General features: G+C 37.8%; 1 pseudogene; it reads left to right on the forward strand.

Annotated features, from left to right (window-relative positions):
• The first annotated feature begins 16,005 nt into the window (after positions 1-16,005).
• Positions 16,006-18,401, forward strand: LOC122894064 (annotated as a pseudogene).
• The last annotated feature ends 1,537 nt before the right edge of the window (positions 18,402-19,938 follow it).

The following is a 19,938-nucleotide window of genomic DNA, read 5'->3' on the forward strand; positions in this document are numbered from 1 at the left end:
CCATAAACCATGAAGGTTTATAATATAGTTTTAATGATGTTTGAGGAAGTATTTGGGATTCTGATATAAACATATGTTCTAATCAGTCCATATTTACTCACGTCTAAAGAAACATAAAGAAACAAAGACACCACATTCTAGACAGTTCCCCATTGTTGGGCACAATTACCCTGAAGATAGAGCAGAATTATAATGTGATAAATTAAGAAAATAAAGGGAGTTTGAATAGATATGCTGCTTTAAATAAGAGTGATATGATTACCTAAATGCATATTATCCTTTTCATGGAAAGACAACCTTTGTTGGCTTTCCCTAGTATGAGTCAACAGAATTTCTTTCTCACTAGTTTTAGTCAGAAATAGTCCATGACTGCCTGAGATCCAATGGCTGAAACAAACCAAAGATTCCCAGCTATTTGAATTGCATCTGGTGGCAAAAGTCTTAAGATTTGCTCCACAGATGCAGGCAATGCATAGCAATGAGGGGAGAGGAAAGGAACTAGTTTTAGGGTACATTCTTTGTGTCAAGCACCATGGTAACTATTTTATATGTTATTTCATTTACTTCTCAGGCAACCCTGATAGTTATCTTTAATTTCAAATAATAGCAAATTCATAGAGAAATTAAATTACTTGCTTGATCAGTGTATTTTATAACAGATACCATCTGGAGCAAACAAATAAAGCAATGTAAATGGCAGCTCCTGGAGATTGCATATGGTGACCCCTTATAAGTGTTTAGTATAAGTTGGTCTCTTCCTCAAATTTTCAAGGCATCACTTTCCTTCCTAAACAAGCTTCTTATTATCATGCAGAGGTTCGTAGAGTTTTATGAATATTAAGTAAAATCAAAATCAGAAATTATATTTCTAGCTGAGTTTGCATATAAGATATGCTTCAATGAGGAAATTGGCTGAAAACAAGTAATATTGTGTGGAATAGCAGAAATTCACTCAAAGTTATTTATTAAATTTTCTAATCTTACATTAATAAGAATAAAATCCCCTTTTTTCCTTGAACATCTCCAGCTGTAGAACAATGATGACTTTTCTTTAAATGTTACAATAGTGAATGTAGAAATTGTTTGATTTTATCATCTCGTGTGGCCAAGAATTGTAAACGTTTTCCTTTCTTCAATATGAGCTCTATATATTACATTATATTTGCTACTGATCCTACATTCATGCTGGTGATGGGCTTTGACAGGTGTCTAACACTGTCTTTTAAAATGTTACTAATGTTAAACTCAGCTGGACTTAAAGGTTGTACTTCAACTTTTTAAACTTTTTAAAATGACAACTCCTAAAACTCTCTGTAACTTGGTTTTCTGAGATCAGCTTGTGAAATTAATGTCTGTTAAGAATATACATACAAGTGCTTGAAAGAGAGGTAGAATTATTAGAGTGGTGTTTAATAAAGACATAGTCATTGTCATCTGTGTGTGGTATTTTTTATATTTCATCTACTTGTGATTGTGTCCCTACAACCCATATGATTGTGTCCCTACCACCTATATGTATGACCATGTACTCACACATTATACATAATACATAGCCACACACACACACACACACACACACACACACACCCCTTACATGCTTGAATCTTTGTTTTACAACTCCTTGGTCTTAGCGGTCAGGCAGCCTTGAGCAAATCACTTACACTTCTAGAATTTAGTTTTCCTCATAGAGCAACAGGAAAAGGGCATACTTTTGTTATTATGTCATTATAAGGATAAAGTGAGTTAATATATGGAGTCAGCTTAACATACAGTCAACAAAAACTTTAGTTACTAACACAGGATTTATTAACTATCCAGTATGATAGTTATCATACTATCAGGGTTTCTTTGTTCTAAGTGCTATCAATGGTAACTTTACTGGATAAGCAAAACAATTTTTAGAAAATTCTAAGTGTATCTTAAGAAGAATTTACAGTGGGCCTTGTATACCATACATACCAACAAAAGATGGTTTTGTATTTCCATGAAAATACAAATTGTACAAAGAATTATTTGTGTTACCTTTTCACTTAGACACTCAACTATTGAAAATCATCCTTTCAGGAATATGATGGTTTTGCTTCTTGGGGTTTTGAGACCATTTTAATGCCATTTTAATGGCAATTTTAGGAAATATTATTGGATTGCTGTTTAATAAGCTGTAAAGTAACAAAGGACCAATATTTCCACAACTTTTTGTTGTATTAGTTACTTGTTCTTTGATATTTTTGTCTTGAAGTGGCCTTGCTGTTAGACGAATCATTTAGAATAACTGAGGTGTCAATAAGGTGATGTAAAAAATATGGGTAGATGCATTTGGCACCTTCCTATTTATGTTGTAACTGAGGCCCTTAATTTAATTCCTTTTTAACATTGATTATTATCACCTGCCACTACCACAGACTCACTCTACATAGAAGAGCGGTGTGGTCCAAATATTTCGTTTTTCACAGAAATTAGGAACAGACATGCTTAAATGGGGGATAATGGCAAAAGAATTTGAAAATTTAACTCTAAATGAGTCTTTCCATTTGAATTTTATATACAGAGGAACAATGTGGACTGTGGGCTTGTGAAATTCATAAGAAGGGCTTAAAAGGTGCTTACCCTTAGACACAGTTAAGGAAACCTAACTCCTATTTAATAAAATGGTTCCAGGCACTGTGGAAAGTCTTACCAATAAAATGAACTCTGTCTTCCTTTGGGATGTGCCGTATCACTTACCAACCAGCATACCAAACAGGAGGATTTCCAGTGATTACAAAATACATTGTTGTATTTTAAACCACTTATGTTGAAAGCTTTACCTCCTTTAACAATAAAAGAAGTGATAATTTTGCTTAGACATTGAACGTTACATTTAGAATGTGTACCACACCTTAACACTCTTGCACCACTATTAAGTATAAAAACCTCCAGAATTATCTCTGACAAGTCACCCAGTTTTGTACCTAATTTATAGTGGGGTCTTTCTGAACTTTAATTTGTAAAAATATTGGACATTGTTGGTCACTTCTTCCTTCAACAAAGGCAATTTTCTATTGCCTCTGATTACTTCATACTATTAGTTTTCCTTTGACTTCCTTGGTTAAACTTGGTTGTTTGGTATGTGAGAGTCCCTTAAATCATAGCATTATTCAGAATTTTGTCTTTAGACTTTCCCCTCCTTCCCTTGCCTCTCCTTCACTTCCCAGATTTCCCTGCCCTTACACTAACTCTTGGCAGTCCTACTCTCATGCGCTATAAGCTCATGACTACCTAATTCATATCTCTAGCTTGGAGTCTGCTCCCTAGATCCATCAGTCTGCAACACATACAAAAATCTCCCCTGGGATGTGTTGCAAATACCCACATTCAATCCCCAAGTCCTCCTCCTCTGAGTTCTTCCATTATAGTAAATGACAAAATTCCTAGGCTCACTTTCCCAGACCAAGAATCTGAAAAGCTATGCTGAATTTTGTCCCTGAATCATTCCATCAAGTTCTGTCCATTGTGCTCCTTCATAAGCTCTCAAATTGCTCTGCTTTTTGCAGTTATCACATGACCACCCTGATTTTGCCTTTATTGTTTCTCAGATTACTAGAACAGTCACCCATCTCGAGATTCCCTGCCTTGCATCTTGTCACTCCCCAAGCCCATGTCCACACTGCCCAGAATTGTGCTTCTGGAAAGTCTTTGTGGAGGCCTTCTTGAACTGGCCTGTTCTCTTCTTGGCCCTTTCTCTTCTGTCTACCCAGCATCTTGTTATTCCTCCTACCCATCAAAGTTACAATCAAACCTACTACTTCCTATTACTTTCTCCAAGTCTTTGGCCATGCTGTTGCCTGGTTTGTAACACATTCTTTATCCCTCTTCCCTGGGGTAACCTCCCCTTGTGTAGGTTCAGCTTCAGAGTCCTACCTTCGGGGAAGAAACCTGGACCAGTAATCTATAAATCTTGGCTGGCCATCCTCTCTGCACCCACAAGTGCTTCTCTTTGCTATTTTATTGTATTACCAGATTCTTTGCCTTCTTTCCCAACAGAAGACTCAAGGGTAGTAGTTAGGAGACCTTTGGGTGGGTAATTATGGTCACGTGTATAAATTCTTGCCAGATTGCTAAAGGAAAGGATTTGGACAGAGGATTCTCAGAAAGCAACTGAAATCATGCCTAATCATAGTGGGGGGCAAAAATGATCAAGTTTGGGGCTGGGCTGGAAATGAGGCCTGTTTGTGTTCACTAGTAGGTACAGCCAACTCATGTATTGTGTTACATTGTACAGCACATTTTTAAAAGCATTTTGTTACTTGGAGGTTGTTTTGAAATATTAGTTTTGTTCTCCTCATTTATTTTAAGCTCCCTGTGGTAGAAGACTTTAATCTCTACCAGATATAACATCAGAGGTCAGATTCTAGAGTTGAAGAGTCAGATTCCAGTCCCAGAAATTATAACAACTGCGTGTGAATGTGTCAATAAAGTGATCATAGGATGGTGATCTGTGAAGTATAAATGGACTGTAACTGAGAAATATAGTTAGGAGTAGAGATCAGAAATGTTTAAAGGAAAATTGTAAGAAAATGAATAAAAGAAAATGTTAAAATAAGTTTCAAGTTTTTATATTGGAAAACAATTGAAAAAGACATAAAAAAGTTAGTGTTGAATTGCATATTTGTTTTAATTCATGATTTAAAAAATAAACGATTTTTTCAGAGCTATGACCGTGTGACCATGAATAGTAGCATGCTGACCATCACTGGTATTCACTGGGAACAACCACATAGAGATTCTTTGGCCCATATAAATTGATCCTTTTTTTTCATATTTGATCTCTAATACTATTCATCCTTTCTAGGAAGTAAGTATCTTTGGAGAGTAGCTAATTTCATGTCTTAGGGTAGGAAAAAAAATCAATATGGATTTGAAAATCTTATTTTTGCTTGAAAGTTTGCTTTCAGAAAAATCTCAGAGTACAAAAAGTTAGCATGGTCAGCATAGAGTGTTCCCAGGTCAATGTGTGATGATCAAATACATCAAATAATGATAATAATAATATAATAATAATAATTAAAGGAATGTTGAGATTGTGATATGAATCACAAGGTTGCTTCAAAGAGAAAAACTTAGAGTATGTTGTAGGCTTGTTGTAATATAAAGGAAGGGTAACTATAGTAGGATATGCTTAACGTAAAACTTATTTTTAGTGGGCAGAAGAATTTTAACTTATAGACCTATTTTGTATGTTCTATTAAATGTATACCAACTTACAACATGTAGCTTGAATCTCTGTGTAAATAGGGTTATGAAAAGTTTTACTTGTTAAGTACTATATAAAAATGGCTGGAGAATTCCTGAGAATGCTTGGTATTTAGAGCTGTTTTGTTTTCCCTCATTGGTACTTTTGTGAGAACATTAAGCTGTGTGTGTGTGTGTGTGTGTGTGTGTGTGTCTGATGTTGCTTACCCATCTTCTTCTAGCTGGCTACTTTCCTTATCCCTAGCCCTGTTTCTGATGGTCCAATATTCAGAGACTCTCTCCTTTGAGGTCCCATTGTCACTCCAGGTGCCCTCTTAGACAGCATTTTAAACTGCTTCAGATCTGTTTATGTTCATCTGTGTGGCTCCACGCCTGGTTTATGGGAAATGGTCATGCATCCTTCCCTTAAAAGCTTTGGAAGTACAAACTGTCTAATGTAGCTGCTTCTCCTTTGCTTCTGCTGCTAGAGCTTATAGCTACCAATTGCCCCCCTTGTCACTTTTATGATAGGTTTAACAAAAGCTACAGCACCCCCTATCTGCAGATGACATATGGCAGCTTCTGTGAGAACCCCTACTGAAACCCTGGTCTTTTGTGACAAAGGGGGCAGCACATTCAATCCCCGCTTCTTCACCGGTTTAGATAGAACTCGGAGCCCAGCTGTCTCTCAGGAGCTCCCTCTCACACAGCTCACCAGTCTGTTTTCTGGCCTCAGTCTGAATAGTGTTTATGTCCTCAGTCTGGACAAGGTCTTTAACTTGGTCTTCGCTATCCTGTTTGAAATGTCTGAATGCCAATCGTCTCCCCATGCCATTTTGGGATCTGAAATCTATTGTTTTGGGGTCTCAGCACAGTTTCGTTTTAATATCCAGTTAGACATGTTTCCCATAATGCTAGTGCATTGGGACAATATAAGGAAATAGCAAGAGAATGAGTTTTATAACACTGACCAAAGCTGAAAATGTGATTTTAAAGAAAGATACCGGGGTACAGACTCCTTATTATTCTTCACTCAAGGTGTGCATCATTGTGATCCCATGTGGTGACTTCCAGTTGATTGGTTGATAACACAAATCAAATACCCTTGGCAGATTTAAGATAATATAATTGTGGGTGTATTGGGGGCTGAGGGAAGGGAAGTCTCGTAACATTGCTATAATCTGGAATGGTATTAAAATATTTATTATTGTGGGAAACCTGGGTGGCTCAGATGGTTAAGCAACTGCCTTTGGCTCAGGTCATGATCTCCAGGTCCTGGGATTGAGCCCCACATTGGGCTCCCAGCTTAGTGGGGAGTCTGCTTCTCCCTCTCCCTCTGCCTCTCCCTCTGCTTGCTCTCTCTCCATCTCTCTCTCTCTTCTCTCTTTCTCTTTCTCAAATGAATAAATAAGATCTTTAGAAAAAAAATACTTATTATTGTAAGTAGCCTAAAAGTTATAAGGCTAGAAATAATGAAGAGATAAGCCCACAGGACTGATAGTTTTTAAAATTCAGAAATAATTATGTAGGGAAAAAAGCACCTATTATTTCACTTTCAAGGGACAGTTGTTATTTATATCTTCAACTGTTTATGACCTTTCTTTTACAGTTTCTCTACATTATTTACACTGCATTGACATTTTGTGACCTGCTTTGTATTTTTGTTTACCATGTCATAAACATGTTCTAATGTTATCAAAAACATTTTAAACACCGTATTAAAATTTTATGTTAAAGAACATTTCAAACATACATAAAAATGGAGTAGTACAGTGAACTCCATGTGTCTATTATGCAGTATCAAAATAGCTAATAATTCATCCAACACCATTCCTACTCCCCTCTGCTCCAATTCCTACATCATTTCATCTAAACATTACTTTCAATATTTGAAAGTTAATCAATCTCATCACAAACCATATTTTGCTTATATTAAAAAATCTTGTTATCATTGAAATCTCATCACAGTGTTCCTGACTAGTTTAAATACACTGTTCTATGATTATATTAAGAAGAAAAACGTATATCTGTTCTCGTACGAACATCTGTGCCATGTGAAACATTCTCTAATTAACTTCCATGCTGCTGCCGAGTCCTCAACAAAATTCTTTAGCATATACATGACACATTGACATACCAAATACATCAGGTTAATGAAAAAGCAAGTCTCTGGTATTAACCACTTTGAAACCATACAATCCAAACTAGTAACTTGGAATAGATGCAATAAATTGCAGACACAGTTGAGGGCGTTGAGGCAAGCAACAGAAAGCGAACACACCTTTCATCTTAAAATCTTTACATCTCTGCACAGTAAAATCTTCCTTTTCACTATAGACTCAATTTGTTTTAACACTTTCATTGGCCCTCACTTTTGTCCCAAATAGTATTTATCAGCCTGATTTATATTTCCTGTCCACATAATGAAGCTGGTGAAAAATGCTTGCCTTCCAAATACTGCCTCAGAGGCCTTGCTTAAATTCTCTCAATAATCTTTTACATAAGCAAAAATAATTTAGGAAAAAGAAGTCTCTGTGACAAGAACTAGGGATTGTTTATGAGATAAAAGAATGTCTTAGAGCCAAATGCAAGGACACAGGTACGTGACCATAGGCAAAAGTCTGTCAACAATTCCATTTAAAAATCCATTTCTAAAAGGTCTACAGCTTTGCTGATGTGGTTACCATGGGTCCCAATCCAACTTAAAAAAAAAAAAATTGTGATCTTTTAAATTACATTTGGCAATCTGTTTAGAGGACTTAAGAAAAAGGACAAAAGTAAAGTATTTTACTCTGAAGCCTATTTACTCTTTCTACATCAAGTACTTTTTCTGAAAATATGTGTTCATTTTATAATTAGGAACTATTTTTGCATTGTTGGCTCACTTGGTATTTAATTCTTATCCTTTCTGTCTCTGTGTGGTCCACTAAGGACATGGATGTTAAAATTGCACTCATATCCCGTGTACTCACCAGTGTAATTTGGTTCCTATAATTATTATTAATAAATATTTGCTTCCATTTATTGAATGCTTATCATGTGTCAGGCATTTTACAAACTTTACCTCAAAACTTCACCCCACAACCACGTAAGGTAGATGTTACTACTCCTTTTAACAGATAAGTGGACTGAACATCAGAAAGATCAAGAAACCCGCCTTTGGATACTCAGGTGCTTGGGTTGTGGAAGAGCATAGCTTGGTTTTAATACAAAGCCTAGCCTCTTTTTTTTTTTTTTAAGATATTATTTATTTTTTTGACAGAGAGAGACACAGAGAAAGAGGGAACACAAGCAGGGGGAGTGGGAGAGGGAGAGGCAAGCTTCCTGAGGAGCAGGGAGCCCGATGCGAGGCTCAATCCAGGGCCCGGGGATCATGACTTAGCCTAAGACAGATGCTTACAACTGAGCACCCAGGTGCCCCCAAAGTCTATCTATTCTTGAATATTTTCTGAACAGCTGATTGAAGGATCTTGCTCTATTAATGTTTATGTCTTTACACCACTTTGACTATTGATATAATAAAATACTATTAATTTCAGTTCTATCATTGTCCTCTTTGGAAAATCTGTAATTCAACTAAAGCATATTAAACTGTTTTTATTTGCAGATACATAAGAGTTAAATTTAAAAACTAGTTTAGGGGGCGCCTGGGTGGCTCAGTGGGTTAAGCTGCTGCCTTCGGCTCGGGTCATGGTCTCAGGGTCCTGGGATCGAGTCCCGCATCGGGCTCTCTGCTCAGCAGGGAGCCTGCTTCCCTCTCTCTCTCTCTCTCTCTCTCTCTGCCTGCCTCTCCATCTACTTGTGATTTCTCTCTGTCAAATAAATAAAAAAAAAATAAAATAAAAACTAGTTTAGCCCGACACAAAAAACAAACTTTCTTATTCTTTCAATGTTTTGGTTCTAAAATATTTTGTAGGTTTGTTCTCTGCCAGAGACATGGAACTTAGCAACTTCATCTGAACTCTTCTCAACCTATCTGCCTTGTCTACAAAATTAATTCTAATTTTATAAAAGTAAAATGAATTTTAACATCATGGTAATGAATTATTACTTTTAAAACACTATTTCACTTAACATTTGCTTCGTGCATTTCTCTGTTTGGGTTCATGGTTCTAACTGAAATATTTCCTTTCTTGGCTATTTTTAGAGGGGCTCTGAAGGCATCAAAACCCTTCGGTCTCTTTATGTCTGAAATGTCTTGATTTTGTCATGAGAGTTTGGACAAGTTGTAGAATTCTAAATTGACAGTTATTGTTCTTCAACATTCATTGTCAATCTAATCTTTTCTTTATAGGTAAAATGTCTTTGTTAGGAAATACGAGTCCAGAGGTAACTTTTACTACTTTTTTCTTTGATGTTCTGAAATTTCACGGAAATGTGTGTTTTGTTTTTTGTTTTTTTTTAAAGATTATTTATTTACTTGAAAGACAGAAATCACAAGTAGGCAGAGAGGCAGGCAGAGAGAGAGGAAGGGAAGCAGGCTCCCCGCTGAGCAGAGAGCCCCATGCGGGATCCGATCCCATGACCTGAGATCATGACCTGAGTGGAAGGCAGAGGCTTAACCCACTGAGCCACCCAGGCGCCCCCACAGCAATGTGTTTTGATGTAAATTTATTCTCTTTATGCTTCTTGGCATTTGATTTTCATGTTCTATCTGAGGAAACAAATTTTTAAAATTCTGAAAAACAACAAATAGATGTCTCTTTTAATATTGCCTTCTTTCTTTTTTCAGCAGGGAAGGGCAGAGGGAGAGGAAGAGATTGACTCCCAAGCAGACTCCATGCCCAGCATGGAGCCTGACTCAGGAACTCCAACTCACTATCCTGAGATCATGACCTGAGCCCAAACCAAGAGTTAGACACTTAACCAACTGAACCACCAAGGTGCCCCTTCATATTGCCTTCTTATCAACTCATCTTTTTTCAAAATCTAGAATTCCTCTTAGGCATTAGTGGGCAACTCATTCTGCCCTCCATGTCTCTTTCTTTTTCTTTCTTTCTTTCTTCTTTTTTTTTTTTTTAAAGAGCCTGGGTGGCTCAGTGGGTTAAGCCGCTGCCTTCGGCTCGGGTCATGATCTCAGGGTCCTGGGATCGAGTCCCGCATCGGGCTCTCTGCTCGGCAGGGAGCCTGCTTCCTCCTCTCTCTCTCTGCCTGCCTCTCGGCCCACTTGTGATCTCTCTCTGTCAGATAAAATAAATAAAATCTTTAAAAAAAAATAATAAAGATCCTATTCATTCATTTGACACAGAGAGAGAGATCACAAGTAGGCAGAGAGGCAGCGCGGGGAGGAAGAAGGCTCCCTGCTGAGCAGAGAGCCCGATGCAGAGCTCGATCCCAGGACCCCGAGACCATGACTTGAGCCGAAGGCAGAGGCCCAACCCACTGAGCCACCCTGGCGCCCCTCCATGTCTCTTTCTTAACTCTACTTCCAAGTATTAAACAAGCATTTTCATCTCTCTATATTACTTTCATTGCTATCACTCAGTATACTAATGATCTATTTCTCTATCTAGTTTATTTTTTGTCCATTGACTTTTTTTTATTTCAATAACAAAAATAGTTTTTTATTCCCAGGATTTCAAATTGGTCCTTTTCATTTATTATTATTGTTATTATTATTATTCATAGCCACCTGGTTTTTTCCCTGAAAACTTTTCTTTCTTTCTTTCTTTTTTTTTTTTACAAATATGGTATATTTTAAAATTGCTGCTAATATATCATGTATGTCTCGTTTTTAGACTGCTGTGGTATTTCTAATTTCCCAGGAATAAATTTTTTATTTATAAAAGGTGTAAGCTACCTTTCATGACCTTGATTTTCCTTACATAGTATGGAATTTAAGTTTGTAAGATTGTTTTAGGTCTTTCTTTTTAACCCTTTTTTTCTGTACCATTTTCTCCACATCTACTGGTTTTTCAGTTGTTTCTACTCGGCTACCTTCAGGTGCAAGTGTTAGGTCAATGGTCTGATTGTGAATCTTTGTTTCCTCCCCACCATATCCTTCTCCACCTCTTTTTCTAACAATGATCCACTGAGATAGTGATTTTGGTTTTGAGTCTGACTATATTTTTAAAAAATCTAAACAAGTAAAGATATATGTAGTAATTTTAAAAGATTTAACCTATTACATTATCTTTCATAAATTGAAACAAAAACTCACAAACCATCTTGAGCAGAAATTTTATAGTGACGTATTAGTTAGAATCATAAGATCCCATAAGGCCATAAGAATTCTTTCATTTTATAAAAAAATAAAGCTCAAATTCCTAAAGGACAAGGAATCTACATGATGTCACACATTTGGTGAGTGGAATATAGAAAACTATAAACTAATTCTCCAGACGTCTCACTTCTCTACCCCACGTACTTAATACTCCTTGTGCACAATGCTCATTGACTTCTGAGAAGAAAGGCTGGTGTTATTTTTATTCAAAGAAACAGTTGTCTTAAAGTATCTCCAATTATAGATTAATGTTGGTCTGTAAGGCTGATGTAGCCTATAAGTATATGTGATTGTTTCACTTAGAGTTAATAGTTTACATGGTTTCTACCACTGAAAGTGAGAGATTAAAAAGAAAAAAAATACAGGGGCGCCTGGGTGGCTCAGTGGGTTAAGCCGCTGCCTTTGGCTCAGGTCATGATCTCGGGGTCCTGGGATCGAGTCCCACATCAGGCTCTCTGCTCAGCAGGGAGCCTGCTTCCTTCTCTCTCTGCCTGCCTCTCTGTCTACTTGTGATCTCTCTCTGTCAAATAAATAAATAAAATCTTAAAAAAAAAAAATACAGATGGGAACACTTGGCAATGGTAGGCCGCAGTCTAGCCTGACAGTAATTACACAGAGATGAGTAACCAGTGTGTCCATGTAGAAGCAACATCATTGTTCCTTCCCTGCTCCCCATCCAGCTGCCTTACTCCTTCAAACCTCTTGCCTCTCCCCGAGTTAGGGATCCCTGGTCTCAACACTCTCACGGTTCTGTAACACATCATTGAATTTCCATGTTTCTGCTGCAACGGCGCCTTACAAATATTTACCAGAAACACCTTATTACACATTAGTTTATCAGATTAAGTATCTTCTAGTAAAGCAAAGTATTTTTTAGCAGACATTATTTTCTAATACCCAGTGGAGTAGCGGCAGATACAGGAGTTCTGCACAGGAAAGGTGGCTTGGGCACTTGGGGAGCAGATGCCAAAGAATTTAGGAGCCAGACCAAGGGAGAACAGAGGATGCTGATGGTGTGTTTCACTTTCTTTCTCTTGGTGCTGGGCATTTACCCTAAAACCTTTGCCCTACTACTAGGCAGCGTAAAGTCTCTGTCATCATCTTGCCCCTTTTCCCGTGAGGGCACAATTACTTGTGAAACTCAGGATCTCTCTAAAATTGAATTCTAGAGCTAAGAGAAACTACCTCGAGCCAGAAGGTCCTCCTTATTTGCCCTCTGTACCAGTACCACTGCCTCCTTATTCCATTGGGGGTAAATTGAGTGTTAAGTATCAGAGGAATTATAATGCACATCGGGCAGCAGCCAGAAAAATACCACTCCAGTGGGCAGCTGTTTTGAGAATTACCCTGTTTGTTGTAGAATTGATCAACAAAAGGAACCCCAAAATGATTGTTGTACCTGTGTGTGTATGTGTGTGTGTGTAACTTTTACTAATCTATACTCTACATCAGCAATCCTGGCCATACATTCAGATTCTAAATGTCATTAGCCAAGTCTAAAAGTCATTTGAGTTTCCTGCCTCCTGGCTGTCTTTAGCTCATTATCTTGGGAATCACCAGTCTGAATTGCAGTATATTTGTGGATTTGTCCTCATACATAGAGATCAATTTCCACAGACATCCGGTAATATTCCTCAGAAAGTGCTCAGATCATCTGGAGTACAATGTGGAGGAAGTTTTTGTCTTCTCGCTTTTGTACTCCGTGGCAATCTATGTGAAGGCCCCTTCTTCTTCTTCTTCTTCTTCTTTAAGATTTAATTTATTTATACTTGTGATCTCTGTCTGTCAAATAAATAAATAAAATCTTAAAAAAAAGATTTAATTTATTTATTTAAAGAGAGAAAAAGAGATCACAAGTAGGCAGAGACGCAGGCAGAGAGAGAGGTGGAAGCAGGCTCCCCGCTGAGCAGGGAGCCCAATGCCGGCTAGATCCCAGGATCCTGAGATCATGACCTGAGCCAAAGGCAGAGGTTTAACCTACTGAACCACCCAGGCCCCCCAAGTGGAGGCCCCCTTCTGACTACTCTTATTGCGTCTTAGGCTGACACCCACATGGAACTCATCAAATGTACGTGTTTCCTAGGACTGCTATGACCAAATACCATAGATGCTGTGCCTAAACAACAGAAATATATTTGCTAACAGTTCCAGAGACTGGAAGACCAAGATCAAGGTGTCAGGAGGTTTGGTTTCCACTGAAGTCTCTGCCCTTAGCTGGTCGACGGTTGTCTTCTTCTTGTGTCCTCGCATAGCCTCTTCTCTGTGTTCATACATCCCTGGTGTCTCTCTGTGTGTCCAGATTTTCTTTTTTTATAATGATACAAATCAGGTTAGACTAGGGCTCACCCTAACAACCTTATTTTAGCTTAATCACTTTTTAAAGACCCAATCTCCACATACAGTCTGAAGTATTTGGGATTAGGATTTCAACATATGGATTTGGGGTGAGACACACAATTCAGCCGATAACACCAAGCATATTGCGTTTGTTCACTTGATCTCTCTCCCAGTAAAAATGAACCACTTGAAGGCAGAGGTCATGTTATACTTATCTTTGTGTTTCTTATACCCATCATTTTTTATTAAAAATATTTATAGAACTGAACAAGCTCAGAAATATAACTACGATGTTTTGTGGCTTTTAAATAAATTTTATCTGGTTCTGACATACTTGGTTGGGAATGACAGGTGTCCACGAGACCTACCTACAACTAAATTACTTTTTAAAAAAAAAAAGATTTTATTTATTTATTTGATAAAGAGCAAGAGCAGGGTGTAGGAGCAGAGGGAGAAAGAGATTCCCCACTGAGCAGGGAGTTTAGGAACCCCACTGAACACAAGGCTTAGTCCCAGGACGCTGAGATCATAACCTGAGCCGAAGGCAGACGCTTAACTGACTGAGCCACCCAAGTGCTCCCTAAATTACTCTTATAAGGAAATTCCAGATCTAGCCATATATTCATAGATAAGTGAGGGGATAATTTTCTATTTAAAATGAGTGGGGGCAGAAAATAACACAAGGAAAGAAATAATGAGAGAACATGAAAGGATAAATATATATTAGGAGAGGCTGTTATTTAATCTATGTTGGTTCCCATGTCAGATAAAATAAGCCATTACTTGTACCTTCAAAGGGCTCATAAACGAACTTAGGAACAAATATGTTCAAATGCTTAGGAATCTGTAGGAATAAAGTATGGACAAAATTGTATCAGTGGTTAGGAGCTCCAGCAAGTGCCACAGTATTAAGAGAGACCAAATTCCATTGTGGTCTAAAAAAATGGCTGTGGGTTTTGGTGAGCAAAAGTTGTGACTGCATTGAGGCCAGTAGGTTAGAGTTGGACTTTTAAGGATAAAGGGGGGGAAAGAAGCACAATTTAAATTTTTGGTTCCAGAATTTGGAAATCTGGGATGGTGAAATTATCAGGAGGCAGTTAAAAAAAAAAAACCAGCATAGTTGTCATAGCACTATCTTGTAGTTATTTTATTGACTATCATATTGCCTTTATAAAAATGTTCTTTCAACTCTGAACAATGAATTGTCATGAACATTTCAATCTTAACATAAATTAGGTCTACCCAGCATAAGCTTAATGTTTTCAAAGGATAAATAGCTAATTAGTCATAACAAAATGACTTATCCTTCTGTCTAGCTGGCATTGGATTTAAGGTTCTGAGATTTAGGTTATGAATCATGAGGTGATGGGTTCCTCCCACCCCAATCATAACCAGGGAAGAAAAAGAAAATATAGAAAAATCCATAAGATATTTTGATGTCACTAATCTACTACTTTAAACTCATAGGAAAATTTCTGTTTGCTTAAAACATGACAATTGGCAAGTACTTTATGTCACTTTATTCTATACACATTCCATGGCATTACTTAATTTTTTCTTATCTTTTTAGCTCTAGGTGTTGTTTCTAATTCTTCACACTCCAATGACAGTTTATATTGTCTTCGACAGAAAAATCAGCCCACACTTTAGGTACAACTCTTGGAAAATATGTCTCTGTCTATTGTAGTTGGCTGAGTTTCTTTCTTTCTTTCTTTCTTTTTTTTCTCTGACCTGGCATGACTTACACTTCTCTCATGTTTATCTTAGGAGATATATGTCCTAGCATAGAATGCAAATTAGGAGTACAGAGTGTTCTAAACTAGTTTCCATTTGACATTATTTAATAATGGATTATTATAATTGCTTTAAATAGTGTATGAGATATTCCTTGGAACTCAAGTTTTACATTCATTTATTATATTTTTTTCAGACTTTGTTATAGATGATAGTAATTAAGATTATTTTAAATGTTTCACTAAAGGTGTATTTCAAACCAGTTAAGAGATAATTAGATTCTAGATATTTACTGTAGCTTTCATATAAGAAGTTGAAATCCCTTTCTTCTGCATGCCGTTTCTTGGAGTGTTCGAACTCAAAGTCATTCCTTATTCTACCTCCTCTCTGATACCCCCAACCCAATGCTCAACCCCATGTATATTACGGGGGTCCAAGATTATCTTCCTCATTCATGTGTCAAATAGCTTCTAGTGGCTAGCAGTGTGCCCTATCGGGAGATGGCAGGTGAGAAAAGGAAGAGTCCAAGACTTGCCCTTCTTTTTTCTTCCCTTCCTTCCTTCCTTCCTGTCTTTTTTCATTATTATTTTTATGTGTGTATGTATATATTTTTAATTTTTGTTATTGAAGTATAGTTGACATGCAGTGTTATCATCCAGGACGTTTCTTCATGTCTCTCTTTGCATCAAAGAACATATCCATCTGCACCTGTGCACTCCCTGCCTCCAGCTCCCACCTAACAGGCCTTCCTAACTTCCTCCCAGTGAACCAAGCTCTTTTGGGTTCCAATAACCCCATTAATTCCCTTTGTCTCAGCCTATGTGTAGTGGTAGCTTTGGCTATTTCTAATCTCAGGGTTACTACATTTTCCTCTCGCGTGGAGTCCCAGGTCTGTCTATTAAACCAATGTCACTCCTATTTTAAAGCTTGGAATGACTATCCTTTTTCTGGGTAGATCTTGACTGATTCATTCCATTTCTCCTTTCTTTGTCTGAAGATTGATAAAATCACACTTACTTACACAATCTCTGTTATTATTGTCATCATCATTGATAATGAAATATGCATATTGCTATCTGCAAGGCACAGTGGTCAGTGTTGTAGATGGAATGAGGGATAAGACTAGGCCCAAGTAGTGGAAATGATAAGATGGAAGCAGAAATGTTGACATACATACTGGAGTTCTGAGTTCATAGAAGGCTCAAAATATGAACCTTGTTGAATGAAGATACTAGTGAAGAGTATTGGAGCCTTTGATTTGACAAAACTTGGGGATAGAATTTCTTTATTCATTCACAGATAATTATGGGCTTTAATCAAATGGCAGGGTCTTTGCTAGGCACTAGGGTGTGGTACTAGACAAGACTTGGAACACGCGAGATGCAGGGGGCATTGCATTCCTTCCAGATACCCTAGGAGAGAGCCCTTCTTTGCCTTTTTCAGCTTCTAGAAGCTGCCTGCATTCTTGGCTCATAACTCCCTTCCATCTTCAACTCCAGCAATTGCATCACTCCAAGGCCTCTGCTTCTCTCTGACTTTCCCCTCTTACCTCTTTTACTCATAATGACCCTTATGATTAGAGAGGGCCCACCTGAATAATCCAGAATAATCTCTCCATTTAAAAATCCTTAATTTAATCACATCTGCAAAGTGTCTTGCTATGACATATGCAGAGGTTTCAGGATATGGCCTTCTTTGGGGGACCATTATTATGCCTACCGCACCCTTGCCATAGCCCCTGAAACTTTGGGATGGTCACAATCAGGTTTTGCAAAGGAGATGCTAAGAGCAATAGTAAACTCAGTTGGGGGCCACATGCCTTTCCTTCCCTCCCTGCTCCCCTCCCCTCTCCTGCCCACACCCTTTCTGCAGTTCTGCTTCCTAGTGAACTCTGCACAGAGTCCAGAGGAAAGACACGTTGGTTGTCACCTCCTCTGTTCAGGCCTTAGCCTTCAGGAGCCTGCTCCCTCCCTCTCCTGGTCATCTTCTTCAGTTTTGAAGCTGGTGGCATGTTAGCTGTCCTGGCAGGCTCTCTGAAAAACAGGACAGAGAAGCCGGTCAGCAGGTACCCAGATTTTCAGCCTGAGCTGTGCAACACCGACCCCAGGCTCACCCTGGTTCTGTTCACCATGTGAGGGGGCAGCACTCAGTTCTACAGGTTAACAAGTTCCTCAGGCAGTTTTCTTGCACCAAGAAATGTGCACCATTGTCAGGAAATAGCTGCCACCAATAATCTACCAGCAACACCAATATTTCTGTGTTTTTTTTTTTTTTACCCCCAAAACAAAGCAAGAATTGACCAATATCAAGGAGCGATGCTATGGGATTAGAATTAAAAAAAAAAAAAATCAAGCTGTACTTAGAAAATGACCCCGCAAGCTGTAGGGACACAGACATTCCAAAGGACTGTATGGATTTTCCTATTAACATCTTAATGAAAGCAAAGAACATAGGTTTGATATCTGTTTCCAAAAAGGCATGGCCTTGGAATCTATTGGGATGAACAGCTACTTATTACTGTAGCATTTAATCAGCTGTTAAACTCTATTCAAGGAGATTGCAAGGGCCAACTAATGGTCAAGGGTCCAAATATGCAAAAAATCTTATCAATCTACCCCAATCCATGGGTTTTGAAGAAGTGATCGATTCAAGCTCTGGAAATAATGGAGGATAATATTAAAGAAGAAGGCATTGTCCCACTTCATTATTATTAATCTTAACAGTGTAACTATAGTTGTTTGGTCCAATCAAGGTGAAGGAACAGTAATTTCATACCTTAACCCTTATTGGTACTGCATTCCAAACAATGACTATGAATGACTTTAAACCAGTAGCTGGCAAAAAAGGAGAAAGCCACAAAAGACACCAGGAGACCATGTTGCCATCAGATTTATAGTTCCTGGATAATTGCTTGATTCTCCCCACAGACTGTCAATATTCTGTTCATTGCTGTTGCCAATAAATCATTGCTTTTGTTCAGATGGTATCACTAGTGTTTTTATTGTAATCTTGGTACATGCAATGGTAAATAAAAAGTCACTCATTTTTCCAAGCTTAAAAAAAAAAAGCAATAGCTAAACCCCCAATTTTAAGATAAACTGGCAAACTTGCATTTTTTCCCAACACCCCTCTTTTTAGGAAAGAGCTTTAAAATCAGAGAGGTGGTGAGACACTTAGCAGCACTGATAAAACCACCCAGTTCCTGGGTAGCCAATGGAAAACTTTTTTTGGAGGATAATTTTGCAGGTTTTTTTTTTTTTTCTTTTTTTTGGAAGATTTCTCTGAAATTCCAGTTTAGGCGACAGCAAACAAGTAGGCAATGGCAGTGGCGGTAACGGTTTTTTTTTTTTTTTTTCCTAAGCAACTGGAAATAGGTATATGCTTTTTGTGAAATGAGAGCACAATAGTACATAGTTGTGGGATCTTCCAGCAGTGGCTGGACCCACACATTCTGGGGCATCCCATCCACACTGATAGCCATAAGTAGTGCCCTTTCATATACTCAAAGGACAATACCAAATGCATGAAAATCCCCTATGAAAGGATATTTCTAGATTGGATTCATATATTCTAAAGGGACTCGTCCCAATTTTTTTGCAGAATATTTTGAGCAGAAAGGTGGAATTTGTAGAAAAAACATGTAATCAAAAGAGTTATGGAATCAGAAAGCTGTTCCTCCCCAGAAATGGGGGAGAGGATGCCTGCACTGGCATCTCCTTCCATTTGGGGCCTAGGATGTAAGAAATGAGCCCTAGGATTTCTATGGGGACACATCCTGGGAGAGCAGAAGCACTTCTTTGGGGAAGGACAGTCTTCTACAAACTTGAGGGTACCCTGCATTTCTCAGCTCTGTTCAGGAAAATGAGTTACAGCTCAGTTTCAGTTTTATTTATTTCATAAATATCTATCATATCAACAATATGAGATTTCAGGAATAACTCTAAATTGTACATCTGAGAAAGTTGACTCAAATCAATTATCTAAATGTGGGATTGATTTAAAAAAAAAAAACCTATTTGGGTAGTACTGATAACTGATGAGAAGTATTGTATTGTCTCCTTGCCCTCCCTCTGGCCTGGAGTAACCTTTTAATTGTCAAAAAATCATGATGAACTATTTCATAAGAATATTAAAGATTTCACATCTAGTTCCCAATCTTAAATTTATGCATGTTGAGAGCAGAGGTCCTTCTCTTTCAGCCAGGAAACAAATTTCACAATAAACAATTTATTACTTTTTAAAGCATGGTGTAAGAAATAAGATAGAACATAAGGTTGTTATTTCTCAGTAGTTTAATTCACAGGGCCTGATCTGTTTGAAAAAGGGGAAAAAAAAAAAAAAACCCACACACCTGTTTTCTTCTGTTTGCTAAGCCCTCTTTTTTCCAAAATCCTTCTTGTCTGGGAGTGTGGAGGTTTAGATCAGTGGCAGGT

The sequence above is a fragment of the Neovison vison genome, chromosome 1, assembly GCF_020171115.1.
Source record: "Neovison vison isolate M4711 chromosome 1, ASM_NN_V1, whole genome shotgun sequence".
NCBI classification, from domain to species: Eukaryota; Metazoa; Chordata; class Mammalia; order Carnivora; family Mustelidae; genus Neogale; species Neogale vison.